Below are 15,239 nucleotides of genomic sequence, written 5' to 3' on the forward strand. Positions count from 1 at the left end.
TACATAATTGCATTCTACAGAATAAATATCATACTATAATACAGGAAGCCTAAAATTGTAATTACTCCTATCTCGCACAAAAATTCAAGTGGAATTCTCATGAATATATAGCACTTACTAAATTCCACAAAGATATTTGGCGTGGTATAGGCCCAAGTAGGTCAGTGCCTCTCCTTGGCCTCTTCTGAGTCTGTTGTCTTATCCATAAAATGGGAAGTTTAAACTTAATGATACTTACCTTCTACCTTCCAAATTCTAAACAACGGGAGTTACATGGAGAGGAAACAGGATGGCATTTTTTTATGTATTACAAACAAACCTGAAACCCTAAATTAGGGTTCCTGGGTAGCTCAGTCAGTTAAACATCTGCCTTCATCTCAGGTCATGATCCCAGGATGCTGGGAGTGAGTCCTGAATCAGGCTCCCTGCTCAGGGGGGAGTCTGCTTCTCCCTCTGCCGGCTGCTCCCTCTGCTTGGGCTCTCTCGCTCTGTAAAATAAGTAAACAAAATTGCTCTCTGATTGATATTTTATATCAAATTTATTAGGTTATTTCACTAACATCTATTGAACACTTGCCATATGCCACTGTCGTAGACACTAGAAATACAGTGAAAACCAAAATCATCATACTCCTTTGCCTCACAGAACTTATAGTCTAGAGGCATATGTAGATTTGAAGTAAATGAACACAGAAATGCATACTATGTGCTATAATGTAAAAGTAAAGCGCTAGGGGAGAGGCCTGACTTAGACTGATGAATGAGAAAATTGTCCCAAGTATGAGCAAACTCCCTGGGGCAAGAAAGAAAGAACAAGGAATATATGAGAAAATGGAAGAAGTCGAATGTGTCTACAGCAGCATGAGAAGGGGAAGGCTGTGGAAGATGAAGGTGAAGCGGTGGACAGGGTCCACATTACCCAGCTCTGCAGAGGACACACTATCAATGTGATTCTCCTCGTTTGTGCAATATGACTTCCATCAAGTGTATTAAACAAGGGAATTCTGTGACTCCCTTTGGCATTAAAATAATTGCTTAGGCTCTGGAGTGGAGAAAGATTTAAGGAAGGGATAAAGCACAAATGGACAGAAGATTTAGATATCTCTGCCAAGATCCCAGGTGGCTTGCCAGAAGGGTGGCAGTGAAGATGAGGAAAAAGTGGGAAATTTATCGTGCATGGCAAAAGGGATAACAACACAAGTGTTCTAATAAAATGACCTTCAGTTTTCATAGTCTGAGAAGGTTTTTTTCTCTCTCATCTTTCTTATTTCTAAATCCATTCAGGTAAGAGTAGAAAATAACTGCCTTTGCATTTTCCCCTATGGCAGATAAAAGAAATACACACACACACAAACGTGTATCACTTTACCAAAATATGGAGGCAAATAAAATGATCCTACTTCCACACTTTAAATCCTTCCACAGGATACTCTCTCTCTCTTTCTCTATATCCCTTTCAGGGATGAATAGACATGCATATCGCTTCTCAAAATTACAAATCACCAATGACTATTTTTATCAACTACAAAACATTTTTAGATGAATAATAGAAACTGTTGGTATTTCTATTTGCATGATACCAGAGTTCTTTTTCCCTTCTTGATCTCTCTATGTTATTTGTAACTTTAACACATTAGTGGATACTGTTAGCAAAATATCTGATGTGATTCACTTTTCAATTTTACCAGCATCATTGGTTAATCACTAATTGTCATCTACAGGTCAGCCTTGTATGTTAGTGAAACAGCCAAAGACGTTTATCCAGAAACCAATCACAGCACCTCACAGCTGGGAAGCCAGACAAGTGGACGTTACTTTGTTTCTGTAAAAGGGTTTCAGGCCCTCCATGTATTTCCAACACAACACATAAAGGGGAATTATTTTTATAGAAATACACTGCTATTCAAAAATCAGTTTAGGGACACCTGGGTGGCTCAGTCAGTCAAGTGTCTGCCTTCGACTCAGCTCATGATCTCAGGGTCCTGAGTCTGAGCCCCATGTTGGGCTCTCTACTCAGCAGGGACACTGCTTCTCCTCCCTCTGTGTGCTTTCTCTCTCTCTCTAATAAATAAATACAAATCTTTTTTTTTTAATCGGTTTAAATGTGAATATGTTCATTCCATCTTTCAAGTATGATTTAACAAAATGTAAATGTACCAAATCTTTACAACTTTTAAAAAAAAGGGATTAGTTCTGCCCTCAACTTGGAATGGAATGAAAAGAAAGTATCTCACTACACATATACTGCAGGTCTCTAAATCTACGTCTATAATAATTTCTGACATTTTATTATCTCAAAGTTCACTATGTCCAGACTGCCTTTCTTCAAATAATCAAACTCTCTGCCCTGATTTATACCTTGCATAGGTGGTGAATCTTCAGACCTTAATTGCAACTTGATCACATATTTTAATCTAATTTATTGTCTTACACTCAGAGGCATTTCATATATTTTATTTAAAGGCAAAACTGGAGGCAGCTAATGTTTCCATTATGAATCTGCTGCTTAGATCTGACATTTCCTTTGAGAATATTAAAGATAATTTCTGCCACCCTGTTATCTAGAATCTAATGAGTTTTAAAACACTTTATAAAGTGAGCTTAAGAGGCATTCAAAACAAATACATCTATGTAATCACTAGCAAGATCAAAACACAAAAATATTACTAGCACCCAAGAAGCCCACATTCTTCCAAGTCCAAGTCACCAGCTTCACCAGAAGTAGCAACTTTCATCATCACAGATTAATTTTGTGTGATAATTTTATATTTCTATTTAATTGTGTAGTTTTGTGTAATATTTTTAAGTGCTTATAAACAGAATTGTACACTATGCATTCATCAGCTTTCTTCCTTCAGTATCAAGCTTGTGAGATTCCACCACATGTTGCGTGTAGAGCAACTCATTGGTTCTAATACTGTAGATTATTCCAGTGTGGGGATACAGCAACTTTTATTTGTCCTTTTTGCAGTTAAAGGACTTCTAAGTATTTCCAGTTTGAGGCTATTTACAAATTGTGCTGTGAAAATGCCTGCCCTTTTGGGTGTATATTTGTGCATATTTGTTCCTCTTGGGTACATACATAGGTAATAGAATGAAACTGTTGGATCAAATGGTAAGAGTATGTTCATCTTTTTTTAATATACTGCTAAAGAATTTTCCAAGTGGTTCTACCATTTTAGATTGTCATGATAAGTGCATGAGAGCTCCAGGGTCTACAACCTCACCCATTCTCAGTATTCCCATTCTTTCATTTTAGCTATTCTGGCGCATATATAGTAGTATCTTATTTTGGCATTGAAGTTTTAACTTCCACTTCCCTGAAAAACAATGAGCACATTATGTGTTCATTGACTATGAGAATATCTCCCCCTGTCTCTTTCTGTGTGTGTGTGTGTGTGTGTGTGTGTGTGTGTGTGTGTGTGTGTGAAAGAGAGAGAGAGAAAGAAAGGGAAAGAGTGCAACTTGTTAATTGGGTTTTCTTTTTTTCCCATTAAGTAGTGGGTATGCATTATATATTCTTAATGTATGACCTTTATAGGATACATGTATTGCAAATCTCTTCTCCCAATCTGTGATTAGTATATTCACTTTCTTAGTATGTATTTATACATTAGTATATACACTTTTCTTAACATCTTAACAGTCTTGGATGAATAACAGTTCTTAAGTTAGGTGAAGTCTGGTATTTGAATGTTTTCCTTTATCATTAGTGATTTTAATAATCTATAAAGAAATTTTTACCTAATTCTAGATAATAAAGTTATTCTTCCATCTTCTGTTCTCCTTTTAGCATCTGGACCTATAAACTATCAAAAACAGATTTTCATGTATGCGACAAAGCAGGGGTCAGTTTTTCTTCACACATATATTCAAATAACCCAGCACCATTTATTGAAAAGGCCATCTGCTTTCCACCAGTCTGCAGTGTCATTTTTTTACTGAATACAATTTAATGTGTTTGAACATATGCATGTACCCGCAAAACCATCACCGTAATCGAGGTAATAAACACACCCGCCGTATCCAAAAGATTCTTCTCATCTCTACCATTTATTTTGTGGTAAGAAAACATCACTTGAGATCTACCCTTCTAACAAATTTTTCAGTGTTCAATACAAAACTGTTAACTATAGGCATCAAATCTCTAGAATTTATTTACCTTGCATAAGTGAAAATTAAATATGCATGAAACAATAGTGCCCTATTTCCCTCCCTCCAGCTCCTGGGCACCACGTTTCTACTCTCTGCTTCTAGGAGTTTGACTATTTTGGATACCTCTTATAAGTGAGGTATCCAGAATCATGCAGTATCTGTTCTTCCGTGACTGGTTTATTTCACTTAGTATAATGTTCTCCAGGTCCTTGCATGTTGTTGCATATGGCAGTATTTCCTTCTTTTTAAAGGCTGTGCAATATTCCATCTCCTACTTTCTTCATGCATTCATCTGTTAATGGACATTTAAGTTATTTCCATATCTTGTCTATTGGAAATAATGCTACAATGAACACAGGAGGATGGATATCTCTTTGAGATCCTGACTTCAGTTCTTTTGGGTATATACCCAGAAGTGGAAGTGCTGGTAATTGTTTTTAATTTTCTGAGGAAACACCAACTGTTTTCCACTGTGGTTGTGCCATTTTACTTTCTCACCAGCAGATGCAAGGATTCCAATTTTTCTTTAACTCACCAACACAAATTTCGCATCATATATAGTTCTCCACCCTTTTAATCTTAACTTTTACTGCTTGCTTATATTTAAGTTGTCTCGTAGGCAAAATTAAATGTAATTTTTTTCTTTTCATCCACTGATAATCTTTGCCTTTCAATTGGAATAGTTTTCTTGCATGTATATAATTATAAATATACTTGGCTTTAAATCTACCTTATTATAGTTACTTTATAGACTGATTCTTTTTTCTTCCCTTTGAAAATTTCAAGTATTTTTATATTCCAATTTCTTCATTGATTAAGTTGTTTATTTATTATTCTTTTAATAATATCCTTTTCTTTCTTTCTTTCTTTCTTTTTTTAAAGATTTTATTTATTTATTTGACAGAGAGATAGCACAAGTAGGCAGAGTGGCAGGCAGAGGCAGAGGGAGAAGCAGGCTCTCTGCTGAGCTGGGAGCTCGATGTGGGACTCCACCCCAGGACCCTGGGATCATGACCTGAGCAGAAGGAGCCTCTTAACTGACTGAGCCACCCAGATGTCCATATTCTTTTAATAATATCTTAAAGATTAAAATGTGCTTCCTTGACTTATTGTGATCTAATATATATTAATACTTACATCACTTGCCTGACAATACTACAACCTTAGAACACCTACCTCCATATATCCTTCATATCTGGGGGTATTACTGTCATATATTTTAATGACATAAATAACCCATAAGCTATATATATAATTACATATTTAACATACATTATAATCTAATATGACCCCATTTCTCTTGTTCCATACATGTAAAACTCATTCAGATTTATTCTATAGTTGCCCTAGTGCTTTGCATGGTTCCCTACTCTTTGGAAGTTCCTAAATTCTACTTCTTATCTCCCCAGAGCAATGAGATTCTTGAAGACTCTACCTAGTTTCTTAGTCTCTTACGTAAACTTTTCACTTGGTTTATCTTAGGTATAGGTCACATACAAACCACCAAATGCCAGAAGGGGAAAAGCAGTGCTGAGGTTGGACTGGCTTCTCTGTACTTCCATTTTCTCGGGAATCTCGGTTTGGCTGCCACAGTAGCAATAATCTCTCATCATTGCCTCCCCAGGCCCTATGAAAACCATCAAAAACTCTGCTTAGCCACTTTCTCTGTTGCCTTCCTGCTTGCTGTCTCTGCCTTTCCTCTCCCCATTTTAGAATAAAAGCAATGCAGAATGTCAAATTCACATCCCTGAATTTCCTTCTCCAAGAATTTGGCTCCTTATATCTTGGTAGTTCATGGATTCCTTCAAACAGATTTTCTTAAATTGAGCTTCTGCTACTTTTCTGTCAAAGGAAGACTGGATAGGCTGTAAGCTATTCCATTGTACTGGAAAGTGGCAGTCTCCAGGTGCCTGGGTGGTTCAGTTGGTTAAGTGGCTGCCTTTGGCTCGGGTCATGATTCCAGGGTCCTGGGATCCACTCCCACATTGGGCTACCTGCTCAGTGGGAAGCCTGCTTCTCCCTCTGCCTCTGCCCGCTGTTCCCCCTACTTGTGCTCTCTCTTTCTCTGCCAAATAAATAAGTAAAATCTTTTTTTTTTTTTAAAGCAAAGTGGCAATCTCCCTGATTTCTCTTATGAGTTTTTAACATAATGCTCTTTAATTTCTTGGGAGAAGGGGAGATTGTTGAGATATTTGTCCCAAAATACATTACACATATTTCTATACTACTTTTTTTTAAAGATTTTTATTTATTTATTTGATAGACAGAGAGAGATCACAAGTAGGCAGAGAGGCAGGCAGAGAGAGAGGGAAAGCAGGCTTCCCGTTGAGCAGAGAGCCTGATGTGGGGCTCAATCCCAGGACCCTGAGATCATGACCTGAGCTGAAGGCAGAGGCTTAAACCACTGAGCCACCCAGGTGCCCCTCTATACTACTTTTGTTACAAAATTTAGTCAATTTGATAATAGGACCATTTATTTGCTGCCTCTTTATGTTTCTAATTATTTGAGTTGAAAGAGTTTTTTGTTTTGTTTTGTTTTTACACATCATGCAGCTTACTTACTCTGGTTTATTCATTTCACAGAAGAACAAACGGAAGACTAAATAAGTTAAGGAATTTTGTCTGTCATACAATTACTTATTAGTAGATCCAAAACTGGAACATAGGATTTGAGATTTCCAGTAAAATACACTTTCACTGGTTTTGGAAGGTGTTTTGGCCAAAGAATTAGGTATATTTCTTTTATCTTACAAGATTATTTGAGTAAGACCTCGGTGAGTAAGATGTTCATGATTTCTGGAAACCGCATCAGACACATGAATTAGTGACTTGCTCACTCTTACTTTAACATTAAACTTTAAAGTTAACATTAAATTTTAGTCATACGTTATCCACATCAGTTATTCAGGTCTTTGCCAGTTTCATTATTTTCCTTGAGTTTTTAAATATATCCAAGCCGACTACAGACCATTCCTTATTTTAAGAGAGATCCCAAAGAGAGGTCCTTTCTAAGTTAAGTGCCTTATATATGACCTGGTAATAATTGATTTTTCTCTTTTATGCTTTAGGTGATTGACAATAACTTCCTTTTTCATAGAAAGGGCTTACAAACATGATTTCTTATTCTCTAATACAAATATTACAAGGAAGAAAGCCTGCAAAATTACTAAAAAATATAATACTTTAAAATCTTTTAAAAAACTGCATACTTTGGGGGCACCTGGGTGGCTCAGTTGGTTAAGCATCCAACTCTTGATTTCAGCTCGGGTCATGATCTCAGGGTCGTGAGATCAAGCCCCCTGAGGATGCAGCCTGCTTAAGATTCTCTCTCCCCACCCCCTAAAAAAAACTACATACTTTGGGTATCTTCCAGGATATCAATACATAAAATATTTCTTGGGAATGAAATGCCTAATGCATTGAGGTACTATGTTTCCTTGTGACAGTTTATAAGTTGATTTTATTTCCCCAGATTGACAGAAGGCAAGTATCAAGATCCTCAGCCAGCTAGTTAAAACTGTCTTTTGTACAATGAACTTTATCCAACCAATGTGCATAGACTGTCCTCATTGGACATAAAAATATATTTGGAGGGTATAAGGAATGGCCTTCAATTATTCTGAGACACATATTTTAAAACATTTTATCATCTCTGAAATCAGAATGCATGTTATAATTATAACTTGCTATATTTAATTGGTAGCATTTAAAAAAATTTAGTGGCACATAAAACAATGGTGTATCTTATACTCAGTATGGTATCCCACACTGGACTAATTTCAGTATTAATAAACCACCAGAGTTCTACATAACCAGTCAGATGTGACAGATATATTTTTCAACTAGATGATCTTTACCTATGTGGGTCTGGAGGTTTTTTTCTGTGATTTGTTTAAAACAAATTCAGAAGTATACTGTTTTGTTACATTTCTCACCCCAGCAACTTCAGACTGATTCTATATTTCAGCCAGGAAGGGTTTCCTCTCACGCTCTCATGTCCCTTTGGTTGTCAATTACCCCTGCATCTTTCCACATACCTCTTTCTCTTCTTCCTGCAGCAAGAAGAAAGTCCTATTATCTTCCATTTCGATGATCAGAAAGCTGCTTTCTATCCTCTCCCACTCACTTCACATCTCCTACTACTCTCTTGACTTTGAAATAGGATGATAAGAAATGCTTTCATAAGAAATGCGTGTACCTCGCAATGTTCTTGTGAAGATCAAATACATGAAAACCCTCAACAGATATTAAATTTGGTTTTTTATTATATTTTCACCCTATCTGCTGTATACAGCAAAAAACTCAGTTTGAGACACTCCTGCTCACTGCTGGGATTCAGGCAAGTTCAGGCATGTTTTGCAAACTGAAAAGATAAGACTCTCGGAAGCCTATTTACAAGGCTGAGGAGTCTCCTAAGAAAACTCGAGTTATATCAGTTCCTGGGGTTCAGACATATCTGGGCATGTCTGCCAAACTGATGGGTCTATAAACAGGCATCAGAAAACTCTTTTCAGAAAAACCAATCCTGCATAAGAAGAAGCCTGGCACAAGGAGTTTAAACTAATACAAAGTTTAGTATTTGGTAAGGAGTAAGGATTCTGAACCCAGCATGGCAGCAGCAATTCAGTCTGTCCTTAGTCCCAACCCCTGGAAACTCTGTCACCAGGATGGCAAAGATTTTTGAAGAAAAATAACCCCTCTCTCACAAAGGTAACTGCACTCTTGTCTCAGGATTTCTTTTCCTTTAGTGTCCCCCAGTTCTTGGTCACGCCGCTTCAAAGAATGAAGAGGTAGACAGGTAGACCAGGGGGAGGAGTGGTGGGTGGCACTGCAAACTTTATTGAGCGATAGTACAAAGCTCCTGAAAATAGAAGGGACCTGACAGGGTTGCTGTTGGAGTTTCTAAGTCCAGGGGTTTTCATGAGATTGTTGACAGGCTGTTGTAATCTAATTAGCCTTCTGTCACCCAATCAGGTTTTTGTCCACGTGCTCATCTACATATCAGGTAGTTGTTCAGGTGGGCAAGGGGTGGAGGGCTCCTTCCAGAGTGGTGTAGATTAAGAGTATGGGGTCTTTTTCCTTTTAAAGGTACTTTCCTCTTTGGACGGAGGTCTCTTGCCCCTGCCTGCCTTTCTATCAACTATCCCCCATTACTTTGAAGACAAAAGAGTATGGAGGAGGAAGAGGAGACGTTCAAACATTAGCCAGCAGTTCAGCAAACACATGAATGGGTACAGGAAGAACATGAAATTTCAATTGTCAAATCTCCTACTACAAATCTTCCTTCCTGGCTGCCTCATGTCAATCTTCCTGCCTGTCACAGACCAATCCTTTTCAAACCAATTTCCCATGATTTTATTCTCCTGTCAAATACTTTTATATTGCTCACCACTTAGCAAAGCTTCCAATTATTTAACTTGTCATAGAGGCCCATCATAATCTGTCCCAGACTAATTGTTAACTTATAAATTAAGAATGGTATGAAGTGGGAAGCATGATACAATATTAACCATAAAAACTATAAAAAGTGATCTTACTGATGTGGGAAACATAGGCAAAAGAAAAATTAAATTTCCTTACTACTTACAGCCCATTCACAAGTCCTTAAAACAGGCAGAGTAACATTCCTCTAGAAACTCAGTGCCTTAGTAGCTAAAGACAAAAGGCAATCTTAGCCTGACCCCCCCCTGGTAAGTCAACTTTAACATATAAAAATTCCTTTTTCTCTACCCCCAAAATACATGTTGGCAATCATCCCCAAGCATATGACCTACCAATATACATCTAAAGGGTATTGGACAGTAATAAGTGACAACAGCTAGCCCCCTCAAGGTCCTGGAAACCTTGCTCCAAAAATTCCTTAGAGAATTATGCTATCCCTAATCCCCAAACCCCAACTCCCAAGTATATAATCAACCATTTCTCACAACCCCAGTTCAGCAGCTCTTTCTGCTCAGGGGTCCTGTCCCCGTGCTTTAATACAAGTCACCTTTTCGCACCAAAGACGTCGCAAGAATTCTTCCTTGCTCACTGGCTCCACACCTCACCAACATTCAAAAACGACATCACTATGATATATTAGAATTTGGTAAAATATATTGCAACTTAAATAGAGCCCACACTTCTTTCATTTTTTTTTTTTAAGATTTTCTGATTCAAATATCAACATTATACTGACATGGCAAACCACGCATTTAGCCACAAACTTTGCTACTTTCAATTCACAGAAGACCTTAGCAAAATAATACTGGCATTATTGTTGTTCTCTTTTCATTCTTGATACAATTTGTTGTGAAAGTGACCTTTTCACACTGCAGTCTTTTACCATGAGACTCAAAGTAGGATGCAAAATTGCTTCCACCTAAGGCAAAGGCATCTGAATCTTATTATGATGATGACATGATAAAGTTCTGATAGTTAAAATGCCCTTTGTCATTGTCCTTTTTTTTCCTGTTCAAGTTAATATCACCATTTCCAGAAGATTCTATCTTTATTTTATTTGCTTCATTTTTTTTGTTGTTGTTTTCTTTTTTAAAGAACCCAGCTCTCTCCCATTATTGTTATTTCAGGTATATAAAGTCCTCAAAGAAAAATTGATTTTTATAAAATAGGGGTGGGAAAATTATTTTTCCTCTACCCTTGTAGGTTCCTGGCTAAGACACGCCCCCCCCATAAAAAAGGCAGATTAATAAGAGAAAAACAAATGAAATTTAATAACATGTATACCTCCTATATACATGGGAGATCCCCAGGAAAAATAACTTCCCCAAATGCCCCAAGTCACCACCTTAAATATCATCTCCAGCTAAAGATAAAAGGGGTCGTTGAGGAATAGGAAGCCAGTTACTGGAAGCTACCAGAAAAAGCACAGTAAACACGTGTGGTTGTTATGCAGATTTAAATCAGCACCTTCACTGATAAGAGTTACTAAAGATCTAGTAGTGCTCCCCTTCCTGGTATCCAGAGGGAGATACCCTTACAAATGGAGATTTCTTTTATCAGTGAAAATGTCTCTTCTAGCTTTTAGAGCTTTTCAATGTCTGTTTCTTAAAAATATTCGGTCTAAAATAATCCTTACATCAAAGAGGCATATACTTTGGGATAGCAAATTCTGCTCCCCTTCAATATTTTTCAAATGTCGATGTGGGAAACAAGGCAAAAGAAAAATTAAATTTCCTTACTCCTGACAATCCATTAACAAATCCTTAAAAGAGGCAGAGTGGCATTCATCTAAGAGCTCAGCTGCCTGGATATTAATACTTTTCTGAGAGCAAAAGGCAATTTTAGCTTAACTCCCAAGATCCTGTGAGTCTGCTCTAAAATACAAAATTCCCTTGTAAACTTCTTTACCCTCTAGCCCCCAAGATATATGCTGGCAATCATTCCCCACCAATATACATATGAAGGGTCTCATGACTAAGGTTTTATTAGGCAGTAATGAATCACTTTTCCTAACAACAGGTAGCCCCTTCAAGGTCCTGGAAACCTTGCTTCCAAAATTCCTTAGAGAATTATGTGGTCCCTAACCTCCTCTCAACTTGCAAGTATATAATGGGCCACTCTTCATGACCCCAGTGCAGCTCTCTCTGCTCACGGGTCCTGTCCCTGTGCTTTAATAAAACCACCTTTTGCACGTCTCAAGAATTCTTCCTTGGCAGTCAGCTCTGAACCCCAACATCTTTCCTACATCACTGTGATAGGCTCTGTGCAATTTATTTTATTATCGATATTATAGAAAAAAAGATTTTTTTCACCAAAAGTGTTGCTTTTAATAGGAAGTATCATATTTAACAGCACTCATCTTTTAAATCATTTCATGCATTTATAAGCTTTTAATGGATAGGTATTTTTCCTGTTGCATTAACTTCATAAGAAATATGCTTCTTTCAACATTCCAGGAGTTTTTGCTTATAAATGAAGCTGTTTTCATAACCTAGGGGTAATCCAGAAATCTAAGAACAAGTTTCAAGGCCCTTTTCAAAGTGATGTGTCAGTCAGGATTTTGTTTGCTCGAAAGAGAGAAAATCATAATGGAAATTAAGCTCAGATGAATAGTGATTTTATGAAGAATCTGGGCAGCTCATGGAATGGAAGATGGGACCACAGGACCTAAGCAGCTCCTGGATCCCCAGAGATGCACCTGTCTGCCTCCCCATTCTCTCCTTCCGAAGCTTTCCTTGAGGAGTACACAAAGGATCCATCAGCTACCATTTCCTAATCTCAGACAGTTCCCACACCAGGCTCCTCCTCTTGCATAAGCCTTAAATGTCTCAACATTCCTGTCTCATCCTCATCAACACTTCCCTGACCTTGAACTTCCCTCTCCTCCTACCTAGAGTAATAGAATAAACTCCCTTCCTCCCTCCTCACTGAAGAAGTCCCTCCTGTGACAAATGGGCATGCCTAGTTGAAAGCTGTGTCATCAGTAAAATAATTTAACTATGTAGTTACTGAATAATAAAATAATCATTTAACTACATAGTTATGGAGTAACCACTATGTGACAGCATGGTGCTAGGGCAGGAGGATAAAACAAAAAGAAAAACCACAGGTGTTTAACAGTTCAGTGGGAGAGAGGAACATTATTAAATTACTGTAAGGGCCTATTCAGCCAGAGCGGCCCCACCTCGGTTGAACAGCCATTTTGTAGTTTATGCAGTAAAACTTAAATGGACCCTGCCCCTCCCCACCCCCCACCCCGGCCAGGGGAACTTACTTAAAAGCAAGTCCGGGAAACCAGTCCCAGGTAACAAAGCCCAAATACAAGGGTGGGTCAGGTCAGGTGGAGATAACAGCCTCAATGCAGGGATCAGTCGGGTCAGGTGGAAACATCCAATCAGTAAAGCGCACATACTGTCTCCTTAGCTAGCAAGGAGTGTGGGCCCCGCCTTTTGGGCGCCAATTCTAAGGTGATAGGCTAGTTCAAATAGCTACTATGGGGTGAATTGTAATTCAACTGGCCACCCATGCGTGACCTAGCATGACTGTGCAGCTTTCTCTGTGTGTTACAATCTTATCCGCCGCCTGTGTGTGGCCAGGTCCAACCACATGGCCTTCGCTCTATAAAAGTTAGTCTGTGAGGCAGGGAGGAGTCGCCCTCTCTGTAAGGGGCGGCTCCAAGGGTCAGTTTGATTCTTGTGCTTGGTGCAAAATAAAGCTTTGCTTGACCTTCACTTTGTATCAGTCTTGCTCCTTTGACCATGGGCCTATTATTGGGGGACCCGACATTACTACACAAAAGGATTGTAGCAGGGCCTGCTATAGGATATTTTCTTCCATCTCCTTGATAAGTTTTTATCTGGGCAGAATAAACATTCTATTTTGCAGAGCCACTTGTAGCTGGACATTATCACACCATAAAAGGAGAGGAGGGGCTGACCTTCTCTTCTCCTTTCTTCTTCCTGCTGGTGGGCATGTGTACACGATGGCCATGCCAGCAGTGCCCAGGAAAGCTGTGCCCCTTGCAATGGCTGAGGAACCAGACAGAAGGAGTTGTGGCTCAGTATGACCTCCTGGCTGCTCTGCCACCCCTGGGGCTGCCTACCTACACACTGTTACACCGAAGAGAAATAGGTTTCCCTCTCGTTAAAACCAATGTTATTTGAAGTCTCTATTACATGCAAAGGGGGGAATAAACATGCTAATATTAGTATGTATTTTCAGACTGTAATAAATCCTATGAAGCAAGGAAGAGAGTACTCTGGCCTAGTAAGAAAGATCAAGGAAGAGGTCCCCCATTCAGTTATTACTGAAAGAAAATTACCCACTGACTATGAAGTGCTAGGCACCGTTCTAGGCATTAAGCATACATACTGAACAGAATTCATGTCCTTGCCGAGCTTACATTATAGTTTCTACAACAGGCAATCAATCCATCGGTAAATGGGTAAAAATATAAGTAGCAATAATGTGGCAAGAAAAACAAAGCAACATTAGAGGAAAAAGAGAGAGGAGGAAGGTGCTATTTGGAGTAGGGTAGTCAAGAAGACCTCACCGAGGCAGTGAAGTCATGTGGGCAGAGACCCCGATGAAGGGAGAGAGTGATGATTCCGGTGACAATCTGGGACACTGTCCAGGAAGAAGGAACAGGCAGTGCATCGACTCTGATTAGACAGGCAGCTTGAAACATGAGAGGAACAACAGGAAAGTTGGTGTTACTGAGCTATATGAGCACATGCACTTCCAATAACCCAGCAAATGAAATTTCACTGAGCACAGTACATTTTTTTGGTGCAGTTCATGGGACCAACATGGTGCTACCTTGAAAATAATCACTTAGAGAAGCAGAAAATATCAGGAAAAAAGAATTTTTTAAAAAGATTTTTTATTTATTTGACAGAGAACACAGGTAGGCAGAGAGGCAGGCAGAGGGGGGGTGGGGGAAGGGAAGCAGACTCCCTGCCAAGCAGAAAGCCTAACTCAGGGCTGGATCCCAGGACTCTGAGATCATGACCCAAGCTGAAGGCAGAAGCTTTAACCCACTGAACCACCCAGGCACCCTCAGAAAAAAGAATATTTTATATGGAGTTTAAACTAACTGCAAATTATACATGATGTTGGATTGCTAAACAATGTTCAAATGCTGCCTTAACATGCTGCCATTATTATTAAGCCTTACACATACTGGCATAGGTTAAATGAAGTGCATCATTTAACATGTAAGTGCCTTGATGTTCAACCTTTCTTTGCTTCCTGCCTCCAGATGTTTCCAGGTTTTAGTTGGGTAGTAATGGAAATGGGAGGCACATTCCTTCGAAAAACAGTGGAAGACAGATAAGTCATCATTATCAAGAGAAAATGATAAAGGAGAAAACACATGCATAGTGCAGTTTCCAGTTCTTGAACACGGTGTCTCTTGGGACACTGAGGTCCCAGCTGAAGCTGAGGTAAAGCCGAAAGTCTACAGCTGACAGTGACTGCAGACAACTTAGGAGTGGGAAGATGTGAGATTCCACCTCTCCTCTTTCTGCCCAACAAAACAGATGAACAGAGGGGAAAGGAAGGAAAAATAAAGTAAAATAAAAACAGGAGGCAAACCATAAGAGTCTTAACCAGGGAACAAACTGAGGGTCACTGGAGGGATG

At 38.8% G+C, this 15,239-nt stretch overlaps 1 long non-coding RNA gene across 2 annotated transcripts in view; it reads right to left on the reverse strand.

Moving 5' to 3' along the window:
- Positions 1-320: 320 nt before the first annotated feature.
- The window catches only part of LOC309846014, a 187,237-nt gene continuing 172,318 nt past the window's right edge, over positions 321-15,239 (reverse strand). For both annotated transcript variants that reach the window (XR_014301679.1, XR_014301680.1), the window contains exon 4: positions 321-488. This is a non-coding gene — a long non-coding RNA (uncharacterized lncRNA). The remainder of the gene's footprint in view (positions 489-15,239) is intronic.

This window comes from Mustela nivalis (genome assembly GCF_964662115.1).
Source record: "Mustela nivalis genome assembly, chromosome: 13".
Classification (NCBI taxonomy): domain Eukaryota; kingdom Metazoa; phylum Chordata; class Mammalia; order Carnivora; family Mustelidae; genus Mustela; species Mustela nivalis.